At 41.0% G+C, this 20819-nt stretch overlaps 1 pseudogene; it reads right to left on the bottom strand.

Moving 5' to 3' along the window:
• Positions 1 to 10381: 10381 nt before the first annotated feature.
• LOC114118527 (ATP synthase subunit e, mitochondrial-like) lies at positions 10382 to 10606 on the bottom strand (annotated as a pseudogene).
• Positions 10607 to 20819: the final 10213 nt, after the last annotated feature.

Here is a 20819-nt window from a genome sequence, read left to right as displayed (position 1 = left end):
TCTAGGAGAAACAGAGGGTAAATAAAGGGCAGACCAGAAAAGTTATTAGTAGCATAAAAGTGTATGTGTGCCAATTAGTAATAAATATTGTAGGAATAAAAATAGCCTTCAGCATGATGAAAGAAGGTTACTTGCTAATTAAGGAAATTGAGAGGCTTATTGGACATCTAAAATATCGGGAAGGAGGATAATGAACGCATAATTGCAGATAAAAATTATGAGTGTCAAAAATGACTGAAAAGCTCTGAAGTTGCAAATGAAATGGAAATATCCAAGCCAGGGAGATAACGCATTACTTGTGTCTTAATTACTGGAGGTAAAAAGCAAAGAGGAGGGCGATGACAGCAGAGTGCAAGAGGCAGGGGTCAGACTTGTCTTTGAGAGGCCCTGTTAAGAGGGCAGAGCTCAGAGCGACAGCCCTGGACAGGATGAAAAAGTATTCACCGGTATTCACCCTCAAGATAGTTCATTTTAAAAAAACTAGGACAGTCTGAATGTGGCCATTTTTTCATTTCTCCCAGATGATAGGAGGCTGAGAATGAAAGTGTTAGTTGCTTAGTTGTCTCTGACTCTTTGCGACTGCATGGACTGTAGCCTGCTAGGCCCCTTCCTCTGATCATGGGATTCTCCAGGCAAGAATACTGGAGTGAGTTGCCATTTCCTTCTCCAGGGGATCATCCAGACCCAGGGATTGAACCCAGGTCTCCTGCACTGCAGCAGGCAGATTCTTTACCTGCTGGTTTTCAGCGTTTACTGAATCAGCTATTTCGAATGGCTCATTTAGTAGAATGTTCAGAGTAACAACTGCTTCAAGTTAAGAATACTTGTTTGTAGAATATTTCTTGGAATCTCTTATGCAAAACATAATTTTGGAATTAAAGAAAAATAAATCATTTATAGCCCAAAGCTAAATCTTTAGCACATGTTCAGTTCTCTGTCAACTCCTGAGGGAGGCTCTCTGTCTTTCCCATTGTATGTCCTAGGCGCCCAGACACACACAAAATTGTTTGTCCCTGAATGCTAATTAGATATAAGATCCCAAATAGAGTTTTTGCTGAGTTGTAAGGCAAACTATTTCTTTAAATGAAAACAAAATGCAAGCTTTTGGGTCAGAATCTGCGCTGTGTCCTGACACACCTTTCTGGATGGCAATTGTGTACAATGTTAACAGCCTCACCCTGACATTCTCCCCAGATTGAAAGTTCCTTAATAATAAATAAAATAAACCACCGATACTGAGAATCATTAAATGAATCTAATTCTCCTTGATGGATATTAACAAATATTTACATTAAAGGGAACATTTCAATATCCCTCAAGGGGTTCTTCTAGAGACTAACAAGACAAGACAGTTATTTTCAGCAACAGCCAAATAATTGGTATTTGATAGAGTTGTCTGATTCACTGATAATTAAAATTATAAATGGGTCTTGTTTGGCCTGAGTGATTATGTTCATGCTCTGGTGAATCTGCCCTTTAAGTACTGGGGCATGTAATTAGACCCCTCTCTGACCTTTGAATATCATGGTGACCACATCTAGGCTGTGACATCCATGGCCTAGATAAGTGCTTAGAACCAGATGGTGTTTTCAGACAGAATTAACACGGGCTCCTATTACCATTCCTTGGCTCACCAAACACTACAGAGAAAATGACTTGGGAGTGTGACATCTCAGACGCATTTATGCTACTGTATCAGAACCTACTTTAATATCGTGAAAAAGTTACTGGTACACAGATGACTGAAAATACATTTTGTAAAATTTTCCTTTTTTCCTTCCTTAATTCTCTACTGTGTCCTGTATCATAAACTTTAATATTAAGCTACTGTAGTGTGTGTGTGTGTGTGTGTGTGTGTGTGTGTGTGTGTGTTAGTAAGTCATTGTCTGGATTCCTCTAGGTTCTATTAGATTTAGCCATATGAAATTACCAGCATTCAACTTGTATTTGTACTGCCCACCCACCCAAGTTGTACTCCGTGTATGTGTCTAGATTTAGATTCACAGCACTGTAGAGATTAATAGCTGGTTATGAGAGCATATCTATTATGGAGAGCGTATCTATGCCAACTCTTTCATTTTATAGATGAAGAAGTCAAAGTACAGAATCTAGAGGTGACAAGAAGACAAATGACGTGCTGAAGATCACCGCCTGCTGAGTGGGATCAGGATCCAAATTCATCTTTTGCTTTCGATTTTGTAACTTCCTTTTTTCTGAAGATGGCCCATAGATGATCAGAGTGTTCTCCACAAAGTAACATAGCCTGAATAGTTCTTTCTGATGTTTCCTTAACTTGACTGAGTACAGTATTCTGTGACACTCTGGCTTCTACACCCTTTCTCCGAGATAGCACACAAGATTATTTAGTGGTAAAATTCAGAACCGTCTTAAGCTCCATTTTAATGCCTAGAGGGTTTAAGGGGACTTCCCTGGTGGCTCAGGTGATAAAGAATCTGCCTACATTGAGAGAGACCCAGATTCAGTCCCTGGGGGTGGAGGGTCCCCTGGAGAAGGGAATGGCAACGTACTCCAGTATTCTTGCCTAGAGAACTCCATGGACAGAAGAGCCTGGTGGGCTACAATCCTTGGGGTTGCAAAGAGTCGGACACAACCAAGTGACTTTGACTTTACTTTTTCACTTCCCTGGCTGTCCAGTGGTTAAGATTCCATGTTTCCAATGCAGGGGGCAAGGGTTGGATCCCTTGCTGGGCAATTAGGATCCCACATGCCATGGGGTGTGGCCAGAAAAGAACAGTAAGAGAGGGCTTTAGGGCATTAAGCAGTTTGGTAGGAAGGTGGTGGTTGGGTGGGTAGAAAGGAGGGGTCCATCTTCCTTCTAACCAGAACAGTTTCACTTTTATCTCCTTTGAAGATAAGGGGCTTCCCTCATAGCTCAGTTAGTAAAGAATCTGCCTACAATGCAGGAGACCCAGGTTGGATCCCTGGGTCGGGAAGATGCCCTGGAGAAGGAAATGGCAACCCACTCCAATATTCTTGCCTGGAGAATCTCATGGACAGAGGAGCCTGACAGTCTACAGTCCATGGCATCGCAAAAGTCAGACATGACTTAACAACTGAACCACCACCACCACAAAAGACATGTTGAAGTTTCTTCATTAGATTATTCTGGGGGGGAGGGGGGAGTTCAGAAATCACTGAAACTCATCAAACTCTACAAGCTTCTAGGATATCATATTGGAAAAGGTTTACCTAAATTCAAGGTCTAACTAGAATAGCATCTCACGCTATATACTCAGTAAGTGCTCTCTGGGCCCAGAACAAACAAATGGGAAACTCATTGCCCATCAGCATTTCCCCTAGCTTCCAGTAACTCTAAGTGTATTCCAATTTGTGTGCATGCTAAGTTACTTCAGTCGTGTCTGACTCTACAATCCCACAGACTGTAGCCCAGACCTCTGTCCATGAGGTCCTCTAGGCAGTAATGCTGCAGTGAGTTGCCATGCCCTCCTCCAGAGGATCTACTTGACTCAGGGCTCCTTCCCAGGTCTCTCACATCTCCTGCATTGGCAAGTAAGTTCTTTACCACTGGTGTTACTAGGGAAGCCCATTGGAGACAAGGAACTTTATTGCATTTAGTTTGTGGAATTCTTATAACTGCTTAGCCTCAGACATTTATTTTAAACAAATAAAAACTAATTTGTACCACATAGAATTTAAAAGTTGGGCAACTTTCTTCACGGCTAAATCTCCACCCACTCAAAAGCTTCATGCATTCTCCTGGAAAGCATGCCTGAGTAGCTTTTAAATAATCAGACTGTATATGAACTCAACAGATCAAAAGCCAGCAGTGCCGATGCCTAGAAATTTCTATTTTTGCCAAGTCTCCCAATGTGGGAATCAAATTTGTATATTCGTGGATGTGACACTTTCTGAGAATGTATATCATTTGAGGCATTTGATTTCTAACAAGATTTAGGAAGGTTTGTACCCACTGGAAAAGTGACTGAGGGGGATAAATATAAAACAAGGATGTGTGTGCTAAGTCATTTCAGTCATGTCCGACTCTTTGCGACTTTATGGACTATAGCCCTCCAGGCTGCTCTGCCCATGGCATTCTCCAGGCAAGAACACTGGAGTGGGTTGCCATGTCCTCCTCCAGGGGATCTTCTCAACCCAAGGGATCGAACCCAGGTCTCTTATGTCTCCTGCACCGGCAGGCAGGTTCTTTAACACTAGGGCCACCTGGAAAGCCCATAAAACAAGGGTAGGAGATGGGAATTAGATGATATAAAATGACCTAAAAGGGCAATTCTGGAAAAAAGGATACATCCTGCCCCCCACATGACTCTTGCCAACGGCCTTGTTAATTCCAGGGCTACCTCTGTGTGACTAAGCACCGCTGATTAAGGCAATTTGTTGTCTTGACATTGTAACAGCTGAATTATAATACTGATGAAATTATAGTACAGCAATATTTGAGGCATTAATTAAAATCTTGATGAGGATGAGTTCTCTGTCACTGAAACAGTCCAAACTGAAAATCATATTTTAAATACTCTAATAATGGAGTTATTGAGAGAAAATCTTAAATGATTGAGATTATTTCAACATGATTTAATTTAAGTGGCAAAAATTAAGTTATCTGAGTGGGCATTATTTTTTTTTTCAGGTTAAGTAATACTACAAATATTACCTGATACAAAAGCAAATTAGAACAACAACCAAAAAAAAAAAAAAAACCCTCAACAGAAGGAGATAACTGAAAAAACAGGTATCATTTATGAAATATTTAATTATATTCCAGGCACTGTGCTAGCCGCTTGGCATGCCTGAACTCATTTATTCCTCACAAAACTTCCTGAGATAGATATTTTATCATTAGCTCATATTACAGATGAGGAAACAGGGACAAAAGTAGAGCAACTTGCCCAAGGTTACACAAATAGCAAGTGAGGAAATGGGGTTTGAATCTTGACTCATCATACTCTAGACCAGCACTGTCCAATAGAGCTTCCCACACTAACGACAAGTTCTATACTGAATTGTCTAATACAGTGACTACTAGCCGCATGTAGCCGCTTGAAATGTAGCTACTGCCACGTTTATCAGTCTTTCAATTTTACTTAATTTATATTTCCATTGCCACCTCTGGAGATGGAGAATGTATGCTTATCTTTGCGCTTTGCTCCAAAACTACTTCAGCTACTCTTCTATGCCATTTTATCCTTTCAGAATGAGAAGGGTCAGGCCTCAGCTATAATATGAATATGGCCTCCCTGGTGGCTCAGCTGCCTGTCAATGCATGAGACACAAGAGACGGAGGTTCAATGCCTGGGTCAGGAAGATTCCTTAGAATAGAAAATCGCAACCCACTCCAGTATTCTTGCCTGAAAAATTCCATGGACAGAGGAGCCTGGCGGGCTCCAGTCCATGGGGTCACAAAGAGCTGGACGCACTGAGCGTCCATGCATGCACTGTTTATCTACCATCTCTCAGTCTCCTGCCTAGTCTACTGGCTCTGTTTTTCTGGAGAACCCTGAACACATACTCTGTGAAATTTTAATACCACAGATAAAATGTGTATCTTTCTGTGCCCTGCATTTATATCTGTGTTTTATACGTAAAATGACTAGGATCCCCATCCCCTGTACTCAATTTCAACCTTTCCTTCCTGTGAATGGGCTTACCCTCAATGAGGATGCAAGCACCAGAACTGTGCTGTCTAGTCCCAGAGGAGCCATCTGTGACTGTTGAGCACTCGAAATGTGACTGGTTTGAAGTATTATGTTTAGAATACATGCTGGATTTTGAAGACTTAGTATAAAAATGAATGCAAAATATCTCAATACTTTTTATAATAACTACATGTTGAAATGATAGCATTGTGGATGTATGCTCAGTTGCTCAGTTGGGTGCAACTCTTCGGGGCTCCATGGACTGTAGCCTGCCAGATTCCTCTCTCCATTGAATTTTCCAGGCAAGTACATTGGAGTGAGTTGTCATTTCCTCCTCTAGGGGATCTTCTCAACCCATACATCAAACCCATGTCTCTTGCATCTCCTGCATCGGCAGGTGGGTTTTTTTTACTACTAATCCTGGAAAGCCCAGGATTTTGGATTTATTGGGTTAAATAAAATATAGCACTAAGATTAACTTCACTTCTTTGTGCTTTTCTAAATGTGGCTACTAGAAAATTTGCAATTAGATTTGTATCTTGCATTCTATTTCTACAGGACAGCATTACTCTTGAGTGAGTTCCTCACACCTGGCCTTTTCGAAACACATAATCTTCCTTTCTATTTATTGATCAACTGTTGGCAAATATTCTAATGCCTCTTACATGTGTTTGAGCTACTTTGTTCTACAGAATTTACTTCCTGGCTTTTCAAAGTAGCTGCACTAATGTAATGTAATAAAAAGAATCAAATTATTGTGTCCCTCTCAATGGAATTTTTAATTGCTGCTTAACTCTGCTTGACTCAACTCTTGGCAAATAAATTTCCCTAGTATTTTTTCAAATCTCACAAATTACAAAATAGTTGAAAAATCTTAGCAATCAAGTCTAGACAATTATTTAATTTAAGCAATTGTGTTATCTACCCTGCTAAGGAAAATGCATTTAAAAAAAATTTTTTTTGTAAAATGGTTGTCAAATTTTACTTTAGATTAACCTTATTTTGAGATTTTAAATCATTGACATCTCTGTTATATATTCCTTTTGGTTTCCTCATTTCTCATATTTACCAACAGACCTGAATATATGAGACACAAAGAGAACAATGAACTCTTTGAACACCATCGACAACTCCCCACCAGGCAAATGGGTTTAGAAACAGAGTGATTTCTAAGTTTCTGTAATTCTCTAAACCTCAGCTTCCTCATCTGAAATGCAGATAACAATAATTCCTGTCTTAAGATGATTGTTGCAGGAATTAAATGAGGGAATGCATATACAGTATTCAGCATAATGCTATACTGCATGTTATCTATTTATATTATTAGTATTACCAATAGTCAAAGTCAAAGTGTTAGTCACTCGGTCGTGTCTGACTCTTTGTGACCCCATGGACTGTAGCCTGCCAGGCCCCTCTGTCCATGGATTTTCCAGGCAAGAACAGTGGAGTAGGTTGCCATTTCCTTCTCCAGGGGAATCTTCTTGACCCAGGGATCAAACCTGAGTCTGCACATTGCAAGAGGATTCTTTACCATTTGAGCCACCAGGGAAATATTATTCATTTCCTTAGTACTGAAACTCTTTAAAGGAGAAAAACCATCATCATTAACACTCTGCAGAATGCTCTGGAGTGAATTACACATTGGGGAAATGGATTGGATGTGAGGGTAAGATAAGAAAATTTTTCCTTTCTGTATAGACCAAAATTTCCTTCATTCATAATACTCTGTACCTTGGACAGCAAGAAGATCAAATCAGTCAATCCTAAAGGAAATCAACCCTGAATATTCACTCGAAGTACTGATGCTAAAGCTTTGGCCATCTGATGTGAAGAGCTGACTCATTGGAAAAGACCCTGATGCTGGGAAAGATTGAGGAGAATAGGAGAAGGGGGCAACAGAGGATGAGATGGTTGGATGGCATCACCAACTCAATGAACATGAGTTTGAGCAAACATTCAGCAACCCATTATATCAACTTTCTATTGTTAAGTATGGAAAAGGAAATGGCAGCCCACTCTAGTACTCTTGCCTGGAGAATTCCTTGGACAGAGGAGCCTGGTGGCTACAGTCTATGGGGTCTCAGAGTCGGACACGACTGAACAATTGACACACACACACACACACACACACATTGTTAAGTAACTTATTACCACACACTTAGCACCTTAAAACAGTATGTATTTCTTCTCTAGGTCAGGAGTACAGTACAGCATGGCTGGGTCCTCAACTTAGGCTCACAGGCCAAACTCAGTATATAGCCCAGAATGGGCTGTTATTTGGAGGCTCTGAGAAAAAAAATCTATTTCCAAACTTTTTCAGGTTGTTGGTAGAATTATGTTCCTTGAGGCTGTAGGACTGAAGTAGGTCACTGTTTTGCTGCTGTTCGTCAGCTGAAGTCCACTCTCAGCTGCTAAAACTGCCTACATTCCCACACATGGCCCATCTTCAAGTCTGCAAGGCCGTGTCAAATCTCTGGGGCATAGAATCTCTGACTTCCCAGCTTCTGAACTCTTGATCCGGAATTAAAGGGTTATGTGATTAGGTCAGACCACCTCTCTGTATCTTGATGTCAACTGATTTGAGAATTTAATTAAATCTTCAAAATCCTTTCATGGCAACATTAGTGTTTGACTGAATTACTGGGAGCAGCTTTGTATGCACAAGAAGCCAAGAATTTGGAGGGCCAGCTTAGAATTCTGGCTATCACCCTCGGCATGTTCTCTCACTTAACAATGTAACTAATCTAATTCGGATATAAGAACTGTGATCTGTTAATTCCCAGTTTCTTCTGAGACAAGAGATACTTTTTAAAAGCACCTGCATCTTTCAGGGATGTTCAGAGATATCTTTCAGTTCACATACAGTTCTCTGCAAGAGGTTGAGTGATTCTTCTAATGCAGACTGCTTCTCAGCCGGAAGCCATAGTCTTCAAGAAATACGAAGTATTTGATATAAATTTGTTTTCCTAGGGAAGGGTTGGAAATATTCTTCCTTTCAAAAAAAAAAGTTAAAATAAACTTTAGTAGAATATTTTACCTCACATGAATATAAAACATCTAAAAAATACAGATGGGCTGATAGAAGAGAGAAAAATAATCTATAATTCCTTCACACAAATATAGCCCTTTAAATATTTTGATGTATTTTCTTTCAATCTCTTTTCTAAAAGATTGAAACCATTTTTTATAGTTACTATTTCTTTAGAAGAATGATCTACAGAAATGGAATTTCTTAGCAAAAGATTGAAGATTTCATTTTAATCCTAACTTTGTACACTTTCTGGAATGTTTGTCAAAGTATTTCCCTTTGGTCTTTTAAAAGTCACTTCATTCTCCATTGTTGAAATTGAATTGGGAATAAAATATTGATTAGTTACAACTACTGACTACTCATTGACTCTCTTTGCACCCAGGAAAGCAAGGTTAAGTGTTCTCATGAGAGTTGTGAGGGAAAGAAATGTAGGACAAAGACTCCACCATTGATGTTTGAAAAGATATTTCAAGGACAGTGAAAATTGGGCAAATCCTTCACTCGTCCACCACAATAAAAAGAAGCTAACTTTAAACGAACAGACCTCACATATACAACACCACAGTCTCTTTTGAGTGACGTTTTATCAATTAAATGCTCTGGTAGCTAGAAAGTTAGGTGGGCTATAAAATATGATAGCTCAGTCCCTTTTGTGCACAGCAGCTTAAAAACATTTTTATGTCATAAGCTGGCCATGAAGAGATCATTTTAGATCACATACATCAAACAGATCTTCTTTTTGTTTGGGCTGTGCCTTGGCGGATAAAGGCCATGAACTTTAGTCATGTTTGCTTGTGTTTTGATTTTCAATTTGGGCCCCACATGGTATATGCTGCAGCTGTTCTTTGAAAGATTTATGTATGTGCTTGGAGAAGGCAATGGCACCCCACTCTAGTACTCTTGCCTGGAAAATCCCATGGTTGGAAGAGCCTGGTAGGCTGCAGTCCATGGGGTCGCTGAGGGTCGGACACGACTGAGCGACTTCACTTTCACTTTTCACGCTCATGCATTGGAGAAGGAAATGGCAACCCACTCCAGTGTTCTTGCCTGGAGAATCCCAGGGAAAGGGGAGCCTGGTGGGCTGCTGTCTCTGGGGTTGCACAGAGTCGGACACGATTAAAGTGACTTAGCAGCAGCAGCAGAATGTATTGTGCTGTCTCTTCCTCTTCATCCACCTCAAGGATGGGAAACAGGCCCAAGGGTGGATGTTAACCAACATGGTATAGTGGAAATGGCATGACTTACAGACACAGCTAGACGGGATTTTAAATGCTTGTTCTTTCAAATACTAGCTGTAGGACCAGGGGCAAGACATTTGTTTAATTTTTTATGAGCCTTTGCTTTTTCATTAGCAAAATGGAAATGGTGATGTATAATTAGAGGTTGTAATTATACTGAGATGATATTTGTAATAAACTGTCCAAGACTCTACTATTCCAAAATGATAATGTCTCTTGGTCCCTAGGTGAGGACTTCTGTCCCAGTACATTCAACTTCCACCCCAAGACCAACTGACCATCTCTGAATTATTTCTGGAGGTTCCAGGTATATCTCTTGTCTGCCTAGGCAAAAATTGGTCCAGGAATTTATGCTTTGGCTTTCTAGGTCTTTTATTCATTTGCTCGACAAATATTATCAAAGTCTTTTTTGTTTGGGTTTTTGGTTTTTTTTTTTTTAACTTTATTCAGCCACACTGTTCCGGAGAAGGGCAGGCTCACTTTAATATGCTATCCCCTCGGGCTTCTGCCGGTTCTCACTCCATGCATTTCTGCTCATCCCGCTTCTTTTTCTCCTCAGCTATTATCCTCCTCTCTTCTTCTGCCCAGGGTTTCGAGTAATTGTAGCACCTGGCTCCGTAGGCCACGCTGAGGAGCAGGGCGGAGTAACTGCCCAGCTTGATGAGCGGAGAGACCTGAACCGGTGAAACCACCTCGTCCATGACCCTCCCGCCAGAAGCCCAGTTTGGACCCAACAAGTATTATTAAGGCCTTATCATATGCCAGAGCGTCCCAGGTGGCACAGTGGTAAAGAATCTGCCTGCTAATGCAGATGGAGGCATAAGACACATGAATTTGATTCCTGGATTGGGAAGATTCCCTAGAGTAGGAAATGGCAAGCCACACCAGTATTCTTGCCTAGAAAATTCCACGGACAGAGGAGCCTGGCGGGCTACAGTCCCTGTGGTCGCAAAGAGTCAGACATGACTAAGCACGTACACACGCATGCTACTGTGTGCCAGGCACCGAGAGGCAAGGAGCAAGACAAATATGGTTCCTGCGTTCACAAAGATGGCATTCTAATGAGAGGAAAGGCAAGAAGAGAAGTACATCGGGCAGTGATGAACACTACCCAGGAGTACAAAACAGGGTTGGGTTAGAAGATATGGAATGGGGACGTGGGGTACCTAAGGTTTCCCCGGGGGGTTGGGGGGGAACTGTCGAGAATGTCTACCTCATAGCTGCCGTTTGCTTCATAATCGCTTCTGCTGATGCTGTCTTGGGATGCCTACGGTCTGTGGCTGGGGGGAATTGGCAGTGCGGCGGAAGGCGTGGATCTCTGTCATCCAAACTGTTTATTGCTGTCTCCCAATTCTGCTTAACTGCCTCACTTGGTTCCCAAAGCACAGTCCTCCAGTCCTTCATGGAACCAGAATCTCTACATTCTTGCCCTTCAGATGCCAAAAGCTCAGCTTCTCTGTACACTGGTGCCAAATCCAATCTCAGAAAGAGTTTTGGGTGAAGCAGAAAAGAACACCTTTATCTCTTTGCCAGGCCAAGGAAGACACAGTGGGTTCCTGCCCCAGAAAGCTATGCGTCCCAACCCAAGAGGATCTGATGAAGAGTTTTATAGCCCTAGTTCAAGGGTGGTGCTGTGGGTCTCAGATGGTGGGTCTCCTAATCTTGATGCCGGTCTCTTGTCCCTTTAATCTTGCATCAAGTGGCTTGGCTGCTCCTCTGTTGATTAGCAACTGTTTGAATCTGCCCTTTGGAACTCGGGGAAGGTCATGGAGGCTGGTCATGCCTACAGGAAACAGGGGACAATAAAAGGCCTCCATGCCCAGGAGCCCTGCAGGGACCCACTTGCCCTCATACCTTCTATTCCAAGGTGTTCCAGCATTCATCTGGACTCAGTCCTTCTTCTACCCCTTTCCTCTCAGGCTCATTCCATTCTCCAAAGGCAGCTCCTTCCTCCTTGTGTGTGGTGTGTTCAATTGTGTCCAACTCTTCGTGACCCCGTGGGCTGTAGCCCTCCAGGCTCCTCTGTCCACGGAATTTTAAGGCAAGAATACTGCAGTGGGTTGCCATTCTCTTCTCCAGGGAATCTTCCCAACCCAGGGATCGAACCCAGGTCTCCTGTACTGCAGGCAGATGCTTTTACCACTGAGCCATCTGGGAGGACTTCTTAGGTCAAAATTAAAGCTCTCCTTATCAATTCAGGGTTCTGACTGCCTTGACACAGGGAACATTGTGTCCACCACTCAGGTACTCCCCAGGAAAAAGTACAGCCTCAGGGTAAGATGCTGAGATCAGAGCCAGAGTACCTGGGTTTGGTACTGGCTTTCCTCCTTGCTAGTTTTGTGACCAGCCTCTACCTCAGTGTCCTTAACTGTTTAAGGAACTAGAAGAAAAGCTCTACACTATGTGCTCCTGGTGAGGATGAAACCAAGTTATACAGACCAAGTGCTTTCAACTGTGGTTGACAAATAGTACATGGCAGAGTTTTATCACACGAATCTAAAAGACTTTCAACAGTGGGTTCATTGCGTGGATTCAACATGGATCCTGTGTGTTAGACGCTCAGTCACAGCTGACTCTTTGCGACCTCATGGACTGTAGCCCACCAGGCTCCTCTGTCCATGGGATTTCCCAGGCAAGAATACTGGAGTGGGTTGCCATTCCCTTCTTCAGGAGATTTTCCCTACCCAGGAATTGAACCTGGGTCTCCCACATTGCAGGCGATTCTTTACCATCTGTGCCACCAGGGACGCTTAAATAGATCCTAACTGATTTGAAATAAAGCAGAAACAAAAGATGACAGGAATCAAAATTTGATGGTTAAAGTCTAGGTAAAGAGAGGGAGGTCCTAAATGAAGCAAATTGCTGTAGTGACCAGGCCTTGTTAGAGTAGGAGAACTTCCTAAGTATTAACAACTTGTAAAGACATGGAAAACAGCCAACAAAAGGCAAGTTGAAAGTAAGAAAGCCTTCCTCTGAGTAAATCGCACATTGAACATTGTACATTTTTGTTGGGGGGCAGTTGGAAGAGTTTCCCTTAAAAAAATATTACTTGATTCACTCCCAGTTGGAAACCCCCTGGAAAAAGAGAAAAAAAAAACCCTAAGGACCTTCTGGGTCAGTCAGCTGTCGATGTTCATTAAAAGTCATTGTGTGTTAAAAAATGTGCAGAGTTATGGGTTAACTTTTATTTGGGGCAAAATAAGGACTGGAGCCCTCAAGAGAGCAACTCAGATAGCTCTGAGAAACTATTCCGAAGAGGCAGAGGAGAAAGTCAGTATATATGTGATTTTGGTGAATACATATTTTTCTGGAAGGTTTTTGCTAGTCTCTTGAAAGTTTCTGCTAGTCACAAGGAGCAGTCATTACTCTGGAGGATTTCAGTGCTTTTCTGGATATTAGGAGATACAAAAGTTGGATTCATAAAGTCAGCTCCTGAAAATATCTATCTGAAGACCTGTTCTGCCAGTTTTCTTCCTGAGCACAGAGTGCCTCATTTCTGCTCGCCAGAGAGTCCAGCAACTGCAGCAGCACACGATTTGATCCTCACAGAGGTGGATGGCAAGTGCCCATAGCAAGTGCCAGTCTGTGGTTGACACGGCTATATCGTAGTATGTCAGTGACTTAAACTTGGTCTTTAATGAAGCTCATTTGCTCATTGCCCAGGTAAGCTAGCAGCCCTTTGCTTGGTAATTTAACTGCCCTATCTCTCTCTTCATTGTTTAAAGCCAGCTTTGCTGGTATAGACACAGGACTTATATCCCACCTTAAATGATGGCCAGGTGGGAGCTAATGCCTCACCTGCATGGACTGGACACCAAAAGGCATCAGGTCATCCCCAAAATCTCGCACAGAGAAGCCAGCCCTTGGAGATTGCTCCCACTGGGTCCCCTTGGTAACCAGATTGCCCTGAAGCAGTTTTCAAACTGTGAAACCCATAAAGTGAAATTTATTACACTTTGCTGTATTTTACTAGAGTTGGAGTGTTCAGATAAAATTTACTGAGTAGATGTAAAACTTCTTTGATAGGAAAATGAACTATTTTCACAGGCACTCTCATTGAGTGGTTTTGTTCCCTGTACTGAATCCAGGCCTTCCTAGAAGGCTATCCTCCTGTTTCAGCATAACTGAGGACAGGTAAATGTAACAACTCCAGCTTTGCAGTGGCCAAAGCTGACAGGCATAATCTGACCTGCCACTCAAGGTCCTCCACAATCCTGCTCCCGTTAACACTCACTGTCAGAGATGAAACATGTCGCCGTTCTTCGGTTCTGAAGAGGGGTCGCAGGTGGTGATGAGAAGCCCAGGATGCTGAGGAGGGTACCTCTGGGAAATGACGATGGGCATGGGGGTGGGGTGGGAAGGGTAGTTGTGGGGTCACCCCAGTCCTTTAAGGAGCATTCAATTGGACAGGATTTTTAAATTCTCCTGGGATGTTGTCCTCATGATCAGAATTCATCAAAGTTCAAGAAAAGTCCTGTGGGGCATTAATAAAGCCCTTATTTCTCCCAAGATCTTTCCTTACATTATCCTCATCAAAATCTCACAGAAAGAATGGGAGAAAGGAAGGAAGGGAGGGATGGGGGAAGAAGGAAATGAAGAAAGAAAGAAAGAGGAAATGGTAGAAAGAAGGTTAAAAAAATTTCACCTTTAGGAAGAAGTCTTCCTGACTGAATTTCTTCCATGATATGTATTTATATGTGCTGGACAATAAACATGGCTCATCTGAGTGTGTCTCTCACGCACTAAAGCAGTGTTTCCCCAAGTGTAATATGCCTGCTAGTGATGTACATGATGGTTTAGGTGACACATGGAGGGATTTATTTTAGTAGTTATGATTTATTTTAATTAAGATTAGAAAAAACACTGGTTTTCCATTTATAGCAGTGACAAAGTATTTTTAGAAAGAAACATATTTAGTAAAAAAATATTTATATAAAGAAAAAATAATAATAATACATAAAGCCTATTAAATGTGTCTGGAATGTCTAAAGTTCATGACACTGTTGACATCTGGGAGAAAAAGAATGATATTATCTGTAACTCCATCTTTCACTATTTGCATCCCTTTCCCGTGTCACCACTCCTCATGGGAATGTGCATTCTCCACCCCATTTTATTTCTCTCTTGGGTCCATAAGAAGACAAGTCCTTGCATTCTCTCTTCATAGTGAAGCCCTATGACTAATCCTAGTCACTGAAATGCAGCAAGAGGAGAAGTTTGTCCCTAAACTATGATCCTCTACTTGTCTTCTCTGTTCATCACACGACTGACCACAGAGAGTGTGGCTGAAGATTTTCCAGGTGTTTATAAGGCTTCCCTGAGAGCCTCATTGGTAAAGAATCTGCCTGCAATGCAGGAGACCCCAGTTCGATTCCTGGGCCAGGAAGATCCTCTGGAGAAGGGATAGGCTACCCACTCCAGTATTCTTGGGCTTCCCTTGTGACTCAGCTGGTAAAGAATCTGCCTGCAGTGCAGGAGACCTGGGTTTGATCCCTGGGTTGGGAAGATCCCCTGGAGAAGGGAAAGGCTACCCACTCCAGTATTCTGGCCTGGAGAAGTCCATGGGGTTGCAAAGAGTTGGACACGACTGAACAACTTGCGCTTCACTTCTCTTCTCTATGGTATTCTGGGTAAAACCATCACAGGAGCACCTAACAATCCCTCAGGACAGACTAATATACACACCCCAAGGAGGTAAAGCAGTAATGTCAAGGGACTGCAGAGGCCAAAGGAAAGTATAATAAAAGCAAAGGCAGCAGCAATGTTTATGCAGTGTGTTACCTGCCAGGAGGTGTGTTATGCAGTGTTTAGGCAGTGTGTTACCTGCCAGGAGGTGTGTTAAATGCTTCACTTGCATTATCTTCTACAATCCTCACCATAGGCCAATAAAGAAAGAAACTAAAATTTCAGAATTAAAATCACCAGCCCAGGTTCTCTTTGCTCTTGTGAGAGTCAGAACTTAAATATGGGAAACTCAATGTGGGGATCAACTTAACTAGGATATGCCATCTAAACAGATTCAGGGATGGGAAAAGTAGAAGCAAAGCAATAGAGAGAGAAGTCCAAGATGGCATGACAGTGTGCCCCCCAGCACACTAGGTAAAAGGAATATTCATCTTAACCACAGCACAGGCCACTTGGTATCCTGGGGAAAACAAGTATTTCCATCATTTTCATGTTGAGTTTATGATGCTGGTGGATCTCTGGTTGAAATCAAGTACTTAGAAGTTCTAGTTTAGTCTGCTCAGAAGTAAAGATTTAGGAGTCATTGGCCTTAAGGAGGTAAATAAAACCAGAAAACACGTCAAAATCATTTAACAAGAGACACAGAGTGAGGCTATAAGAATACCACTGATAGTGCTTGAAGCCACCTTTTGCTTTAAAGAGGAAAAAACAAACAGAAGGCATCACAAAGAAACTTTCAAAGAATTAAGGGATACTGTTTAGATTGAGCGCAATTCAACTCATTAGATATTCTTTCAGTGCCTATTAAGTGTAAGGCACCATGCTAGTTTCAACGGGTGATTCTGTCTACAAGACAGAATCCTAAATTCCTAAATACTTTTCCTTCTATCCAGGAAGAGCATCCTATACATATGGTAATAGAGAACGAGAAAGAGAGATAGTATGCACAGTCAATTTCAAAGATGGTTTTACCTCCAGCTGCCCTTTGAGATTGGATATACACAGGAGACCACTTAGATCAAATGGATTAAATGAGCTTAAACAAGTAAGTAGGAAAATCAGTAAATAACTATTCCCACCAAAATTGCCCTACTTTTTATTCTTTTTCCTTTCTTTCCCAGATTAGTTGCATCAACTGCTCTGGCAGAAATGCCTCCCAAGCCTAGGCCTCCAAGGTGGCGCTAGTGGTAAAGAACTCACCTGCCAATGCAGGAGACATAAGAGATGGGGGTTCAATCCCTGGGTCATGAAGATTCCCTGGAGGAGGAAATGGCAACTCACTTCAGTATTCTTGCCTAGAGAATCCCATGGACAGAGGAGCCTGGTGGGCTACAGTCCATGGGGTCGCGAAGAGTTGGACATGACTTTGCACGCATGCTGGCCTAGGTATCCACCTAAACTCTCTGGGAGAGCACTTGTTTCCATGGATCTAAAGGACTATAGAATCAATGGGAAGCTGAAGTGAGTGATGTACACAGACTGTTGGTGATCCAAGCCTGGAATTCCAGGCTCCTGCTTTCAAATTCAACACGTTCTCTCCTACGACACTTACTGTTTGTGCACAGCCATTCAGCTAACTGTCTAGTCTCCCGCAGGAAGTATTTCTAAGTATTTTCCTTCTACAGATTCTAGTTACCTACTCTAAAGAATACAATAATTGATCAATCATTGGGTCAGGTTCAGTCCTTTTATGTGAAGCCAGATCATGAAACAAAAATTGGACCCAGGCTGTTCCCAAAGAAGCTATTATCTAACAAATAACATATTATCTATGTTTAAACTTTAGAATCTTTTTCAGGATTCATAAGTTGGGGGTTTATGGGCAGAAGGATGAATAGAACAGAAAGCTTCACAGAAGATCAATACTTTTTTCATCTTATAACCCTTGAACCAAGGATGTTGTATCTTTTTTCTTATTTACCCACAGTAATTACTTTAGCAAAGGGACATGATTTGTATTGATGCAGTAATAACTCATGAACATATATTATTAGAGGATGAAAGCTACATTGAATCAAGTGGTGTTGAATTAAAGGAAAAATGGTTAAAGAAATTCACTCTGGGGCTGAAAGATTATATGTCAAGCTATAGCCTAAAGTGAATTTTTATAGCTAAGTTATAAACCCTTGGAAATACTGAGACACTTTATTGCAGTTGGCATCTTTACGATTAGATCAAGAGAAGCACCATCTTTAGAAGCTACCAGATTTGCTCCAGCAACAATAGCAGGTTGGGGCACATCCAAGGAAATGAGGGAGAAAAGTTGTGATGAAAGGGAAACTCCATGCATTTGAGACCATTCTGTGAGTAAGGGAGAAAAATGAGCTCAAGACCAAAACAAAAGACATGGGGACGATAGGGTGGGGATAAGAAACCAAGGAGATATTGGGTAAGAAAGAGGGAAATATGTGACTAGAGAAGAGATTAAGAAAAAGAGGAGAGTGAAACAGAAGGACAAAGGAAAATATAAAAAGGCAGAGACACTGGGGTCATTTGAACATCAAAATAATAACACACTAGAAACTATTTTAGATACTATTGAATAAGATAAGAATCCATGGATCTCTTCTGATACAAATTAATAAGTACATAAACATGGAATAAGGAAAAGCTCTTCCTTATGATAGAATGCCAACTAATCAATTTGGAATGAATAATGAAATTCTAAAAATCACCATTTGGCAACCATCAATTGATACAACGAAGAATCATCAATACACTGGCTAAAAAAGGCAGGATAAGATTTTGATGGGAAACAGCATGTTTATATATTCTCATAGTGAATTGTGATATTGTGATTTATAATAAACATATAATTAAAAATATATAATAAGAAATGTGAAAGTGTTTAGTCACTCAATTGCGTCTGACCCTCTGTGATCCCATGGACTGTAGGCACCAGGCTCCTCTGTCCATGGAATTCTTTAGGTAAGAATACTGGAGTGGGTAGCCATTCCCTTCTCCAGGGGAAGTTTCTGACCCAGTAATTGAACCTGGGTCTCCTGCATTGCAGGTGGACTCTTTACCATCTGAGCCACCAGGGAAGCCCTAATAAGAAATCTATATAGGTCCATTTACGGCACAGAGCTCCTAAAACCCTTCGAGTTTCCCAAGTGTTGAAAGGGATGAATGTATCTCTCATTGTGTTAGTGAAGTGAGTTTTGGACCCCATGTAAGGATGGAGGATGGCTGCTAGAGGGAAAACCTGTAATGAAATGTTGAAACTTTCAGTACCACTCCCCTGACTTCAGGAGAGGGGAAAGGGGCCTGGAGATTGAATCAATCACCATTGGCTAATAGATTAATCAGGAATGCCTATGTAAATGAAGCCTCCATAAAAATCCAAAAAGAGGGTACCTAAAGCTTCCAGGCTGGTGAACCAGAATGCTTCCACATGCCATCATGCCTGGCCCCAAACTTCACATGGTGAGGAGCTCCTTTGTTCAGAACCTTGTACATGTATCTCTTCATCTGACTTTTGATTCACAAATAAACTCGTTTCCTGAGCTCTGTGAGCTGCTCTAGCAAATTAATTCAATCCAAGAAGGGGATCATGGGAACTTCTGATTTTTAGCCAGGTGATCAGAAGTACAGGTAACATGGAACTTGTGATTGAAGATGGGTGGTCTTAGGGGACTGAGCCCTCAACCTATGACATCAGATGCTATCTGCAGGTAAACGGTGTCAGAATTAGGGTGAATTGTACCACATCCAGTTGATGTAGAAGAGTTGCTTGATGGTGTGGGGTTAAATGAAATCATAGGGCCGGGCCTTAATCCAGTAGGACTGGTGTCCTTAGGAAGAGGAAGAGACACCAGGAGCGTGTGTGCATGAGCAAAGGCCATGTGAGTACACAGCAAGAAGGTGGCTTTCTGCAAGCCAGGAAGAGATTTGCAGCAGAAAGCAATCCCAATGGCACTTTAAACTTAACCGTCTGGCCTCCAGAACTGTGTGTAAACACATATTTTGTTATTCAGGCCACAAGCTTATGATATTCTGTTATGGTGGCCTGAGGACACTAATACAGAATACACACTTAAACAAAATTAAGATGCTAGTCTATGTACCATTTCGTATCCTTCCTTTTTAATTGCAATTTTCCAGATTTTTAATATTCTTTGAAAATCTTATTGTTGAAATAAATATATAATATTTCAACCTATTGGTACATCCTGGATTATTTAACTAATCTATTGGATATTTATGGTGCTTCCAAATATAAAAATAATTTAATAAGCATTATTACAAATTATTATTGCCCTGTACTTCTAATGTTTTACTTATAATACATTCTTACAGGTAAGGAAAAGTCTACAATCTTGATATAACTTGTAAAATTGCTGTCCAAAATCATTGTACCAAATTTTATTTCCAGGTAAATTATTTCATAATTCCTGCTCCACTGCACATTTTCCTCCTTCAAGTATCTTTTAAACAATATTTACCAACTTGATAAGTGATATTTCTTATCTTATTTTGGTTTCAATGTGAATGTGTTTCATTTCTAGTAAAAGTAAGACCTTTTTATACATGTATTGATCATTTGATTTCTTCTTTTGTAAATTATCAATATCTTTTTACCCTCTCTCTAGTTGGTTGGTTTAATATTGATTTTTAAGCACTCTTTACATATTATAGATAGTAACATTTCTCTTGTTTGCTGTAAAACTCTACTTTAAATGTTTTTTAAAATAATTTTGTATTTATTTAATCCTAACATTATCCAACTAAAAGCACAAGTATATGTTTCCTTATAACCAAAGGGGTTTTATTTCTCTCTGTTCCTTTGATCAACTCTAATGTCCACAAAAGATCTTCTATGTACTATAAAACCTTGTTATAACTTGGTTCATTATCTCCAAGATTTTAAGGTAAGTAGGTCAAAGCATGTTCCCTAAACCAAGCTTTGTTCAGTAAAAAACCGATGTTATAGAATTAACCTTTAACCTAGTCCTAATTCTGTTCTCCAACTCCATCTTATAGGAATACTGCAGTGGTTTGAAGTGTTGAGTTAGATATGTCCGGAATTTCCAATTACTGTGAGAGGAACTCAACCCAGCATTTTCAAAGCTTGACATCAAATGACCACCTTATTTGAAAAGTGCTTTTTAAATCTCTGTCATTGCATGATTTGGAGTCTTTGGCCAAGATAAATAATTATATTTGTTTTCTGTTGTGGAGACTTTGTCTCTTTTGAAGGAATTTTGAATCTGTTCCAAACATATTTTG

Source organism: Ovis aries, chromosome 15 (genome assembly GCF_016772045.2).
Source record: "Ovis aries strain OAR_USU_Benz2616 breed Rambouillet chromosome 15, ARS-UI_Ramb_v3.0, whole genome shotgun sequence".
NCBI classification, from domain to species: Eukaryota; Metazoa; Chordata; class Mammalia; order Artiodactyla; family Bovidae; genus Ovis; species Ovis aries.
Note: the sequence above shows the minus strand (reverse complement) of the source record. Positions and strands in the feature narration are given on the sequence as shown.